This window comes from Dasypus novemcinctus, chromosome 15, assembly GCF_030445035.2.
Source record: "Dasypus novemcinctus isolate mDasNov1 chromosome 15, mDasNov1.1.hap2, whole genome shotgun sequence".
NCBI classification, from domain to species: Eukaryota; Metazoa; Chordata; class Mammalia; order Cingulata; family Dasypodidae; genus Dasypus; species Dasypus novemcinctus.
In genome coordinates this window covers 68896230-68901066 of record NC_080687.1, presented here as the reverse complement: position 1 = coordinate 68901066, position 4837 = coordinate 68896230, and positions in this window count along the sequence as shown.

Below are 4837 nucleotides of genomic sequence, written 5' to 3'. Positions count from 1 at the left end.
CGAATATTTTGAACTCTCCATCATTTTTGAATGCTAGTTTAGCTGGATAGAGTATTCTTGGTTGGAAATTTTTTCCTTTAGTACCTTGACTATATCATACCACTGCCTCCTTGCCTCCATGGTTTCAGATGAGAAATCAGCACTTAATCTTATGGAGCTTCCCTTGTATGTGATGGTTTTCTTTTCTCTTGCTGCTTTTAGAATTTTCTCTTTGTCTTGAGCATTGGATAATTTGACAAGTATATGTCTTGGGGTCAGCCTATTGGGGTTTATGACCAGTGGAGTGCGCTGTGCTTCTTGGATATGTACATCTGTCTCTTTCAGTCAATTTGGGAAGTTTTCAGCCATTATTTCCTGCAACACTCTTTCTGACCCCTTTCCCTTCTCTTCTCCTTCTGGAATGCCTATAATATGTATGTTTGAGCATTTTGCATTATCATTCAGGTCCCTAAGTCCTAGCTGGATTTTTTCTATCTTTTTATCGACCACTTCTACTATATGTTTGATTTCTGATGTACCGTCTTCCACATCACTAATTCTCTGCTCTGCCTCTTCTAGTCTGCTGATATTTGCTGCAAGTGTATTTTTGATTTCTTGAACTGTGGTATTCATTTCCATCATATCTGTTATCTTTTTGCGTATGTCTGCAATTTCCCCTCCAAGTGTTGTCTTCATGTTGTTAGTCTCTTCCTTTACTTCATCAAATTTGTTGGTGATAAATGTTCTGAGATCTTTCATTGCTTGTGCGACGTTCTGCTCCCCTTCCTGATTTTAAGTTTGTTGATTGGATTCAGCCATATTTTCCTGATTACTGGTTTGGTTTGTAGATTTTTGTTGCTGTCTAGTCATCATTTTTTCTTGATGGGTTTAATCAGTTCCTTAGCTTCTTTGTCTAGTCTTGGAGATTAATTAGCTGTTGTTTTTGTGTAAGTGTTATATCTTCTCTTTGTCACTTTGTTCTTCTTATTCTAATTTCTTATTGCTGGTTAAGTTCACTTTAAAGGAAAGTATTAGTGCTGGGGAAAGGCAAATGTGTAAGCAAGGAAAAAGTGTAAAGTAGTATTGGTGACATATGTTAACCAAGCAACAATATGAGATCTGGGAGGATGGAGGTTAGATTCATGTAAATTGTGTAGAGTTATAGCAGTAGGTAGAGTACCTATAATGAGGTAGACGACTGAATATGGGAGGAATATGGTGTGAACTAAAAAGCTATTGTTTTCGTGAGAGAGGGAAAGAGCAAAGAAAGGTAATAGTTTCAAGAGTGGATAACAGACAGAAAACACTTGGCCCAGTGGTTAAGGCATCCATCTACCACATGGGAGGTCCGCGGTTCAAGCCCCGGGCCTCCTTGACCCGTGTGGAGCTGGCCCATGCACAGTGCTGATGCGCGCAAGGAGTGCCGTGCTACACAGGGGTGTCCCCCACGTAGGGGAGTCCCCAGCGCAAGGAGTGTGCCCATAAGGAGAGCCGCCCAGCGCGAAGGAGGGAGCAGCCTGCCGAAAATGGCGCCACCCACACTTCCCGTGCTGCTCACGACAACAGAAGCGGACAAAGAAACAAGATGCAGCAAAAAGACACAGAAAACAGACAACCGGGGGAGGGGAGGGGAATTAAATAAAAATAAATCTTAAAAAAAAAAAAGAAATTAAGAGTTAGACACTTTGTGGATCAAAGAAAGGGAGGTGGAATATAAGAGAGATAGTAGTTGATGGTGGATATCAAGATGTAGGGGAAAGGGGATAGTGTAGATAGCCAAAATCTATTCACACTGAAATGAGGCAGTGGAGGATGAGGAAACCCAGCAAATCTGAGGTGTTTCCTGCAGCACCTATTGTATAGTTAAGATAAAATAGAATAAGAAGAAGATGGGGGAAAAGAGAGAGAGAAAAAAAAAGACTTTGGGGGATATGCTGGGAGAAAAGACTAGGGGATAATGCAATGTTAGCAATCAGAAATTTAAAAAAAATAAAAAATAAAAATAGAATAAAAATAAAAACAAAACAAAACAAAACAAAACAAAAAAGAAAAAATGCAAACATTGAGGGCTAGGACATTCAACACCTCAGATGGACCTCAGGGCATGATGGATTCCGGGATGGAAAGTCTGAGATATTGAGGACTCAAGAGGTGTGAGTCTCTGGGGTGTGGGCCACCAGGGTTTAGGGGACTTAGACCTGGCAACCTCAAGTCTGGTTAACAGGAAGCCCGGGAGCACCACAGTGCATCACAGCCTTCAGGGATCCCCACAGCTGGGTGCCAGCCCTATGGATGAGGTCACATCTGCAAGCTCTATCCTGTGTGTCTGTACCCCACAATTTATTCACTCACTGGGGTCTGTTCTGTGGATATATCACCAATTGACTTCAGGACCCCTCCCACCCTGGATCCCCCTGGAACGGCCACCTGGGGGCACCTCTAGGCTGCAGCCAATTTAATGACTCAGATCAATCGCCAGGTCCGGGGGAGGGGCTCCAGCTGGAAACGCTAATAATAGAGTCCAAACCCGAAATTCCCACGCTTCGCAAAATATTCCCCTAATCAGCTTCCAAACGTCTCCCACCCTACCAGACCCTGGTGGCGTCTCTTTATTGCTATCATTTTAAGTTCACTGTAGATCGGCAGCCGGGTTGGGGGGGGGGGCATGGCTCTAGGCAGAAGCACTATTGTTTGTGTCCGCAATCAAAAATTCCCCTGCTTTGCCATAAAATTCCCGTTTGTCTCCCCAAATCGGTCTGCAAGTGCCTCCTGTCCTATTAACCCCCCAATAGGCTGCTCAAGGCTTATGAATTCCCCAATACTGCAGAGCCTCCAAGGAAGAGAAAAAAAACAAAACCGCCATGGCAGCATCCTGTGCTGTGGCAGAGCCCAATGCCACGGCTCTGCCAACTCAAGGAGGGAACTTTCTGCGTGCAGCTGGGACCTCTGTGTATATTTTATAGACATATTTTCTCTGTTACCTTCCCACCAAATTGATGTCCAGATACCTCCCGACCCATAAAAATCCTGAAACAGCCTGGTCCCGAAGAGCCTCCAATGCCGCCCAGCCACTTCCCTGCAGGAGATACTATCAGGCAAGTTCACTCAGCCACCATCTTGCCACAAAGTCCTTTCTATTGAGTCTTGTGAGTCCTTCTAGTGTATAAGTAAACGTGCAAGTAGCTGTGTCACCTGACAACAGCAGGTGAGATGATGCCATGGATGCTTTTGTAGGTGTATAATTTACTGCTACTGGGGAGGTGTTGAATCTCTAATATAATGCCTTGAAGGGCAATGCTTGCTCAGGGCCAGGAGATGGATTCATCTATGTCTTTTATTTATTTATTTATTTTAAAGATTTATTTTTTATTTATTTTCCCCCCCTCCTTTTCCCCTCCCCCCAAGTTTTCTGCTCTCTGTGTCCATTCACTGTGTGTTCCCCTGTGACCGCTCCCATCCTTATCAGCAGCACCAGGAATCTGTGTCTCCCCTTGTTGCATCATATTGTTGTGTCAGCCCTCCGTGTGTGCAACACCATTCCTGGGCAGGCTGCACTTTCTTTCGTGCTGGAGGCTGTGCTTATGGGGCACACTCCTTGCATGTGGGGCTCCCCTATGCAGGGGACACCCCTGCGTAGCAGGGCACTCCTTGAGCGCATCAGCACTACACATGGGCCAGCTCCCCAGCTCCACATGGGTCAAGGAGGCCTGGGATTTGCATCGTGGACCTCCCATGTGGTAGGCAGATACCCTATCCATCTATGTCTTTTAGAGTGAGGCTTCCTCAAAGCAAGTTGGAAAAGTAGCCATAGATCTACTAAAATGTGAGTAAATCAAAATTGCATGAGGAAACAATCAACCATAATTAGGAAAAATAAACACCATAAAAATAATCTAGCTCGTGATTAGAATTTCTGAGCTAAATGTATTATAATCGGAAAAGAATATAAAAATGGGTCTAATCTAAATGATGAAAAGCAAAAAATAAAAATTAAAGCCAGACAAAGAATGAGATGATATGAAAAACTATAAGCAGATTCAAAAAAGAGCCAAAATTTTATTCCCGTAAAGGAAAAATGTAGGTTTTCAAATGTAAAACACCTGGGGGGCAGGTAAATCTAAAAATATATACTGAGGAGAGGTTGGATGATATGGGAGATAGAACTGAGGGGCATTATAAAATGCAATATAGGGGAATAAAGATGGATCATAATGAAGATTAAAATGGCTGAAAGACAGAATAAGACAGATTAAGAGAGCTGAAAGACTGAATAAGTGTGTCAACATATGTATAAAAGAAGTTAAAGAAAAAAAAAGAATAGAGAGAATGGAGCAAATGCAATACTCAAAAGAATATTTTGATGAGAAATTGCCAGAATCAGTAAAATATATTGTATTAGCTTCCTGGGGTGTCTGACAAATTACGACAAACTATTTGACTTAAAACAACAGAAATTTGTCACATGATTCTGAAAGACACAAGTCTAAAATCAAAGTGTTGGCAGGACCATGCTTCCTCTCTAAAGGCTCTAGGGAAGGAATCTCTTGTTGCTTCTTCAAGCTTCCAATGGCCTTGGGCAATCCTTGGCTTGTGGCAGCATAACTCTAATTTCTACATTCATCTTTATTTAGCCATCTTAACTCTATGTGTTTCCACATTTCTCCCCTCCCCTTCCCTCTCCTGTCCTCTACTCTCCTCATAAGGACACTAATCATACAGGATTAAGGACCAACTCTACTCCAATATAATCTCATTTCAACTAAATTAATTACATATACAAAGACCCTATTTCCAAATAAGTTCACATTCTGAGGTACTAAAGTTTAGGACTTCAACATATCTTTTTTGGGAATGCAAT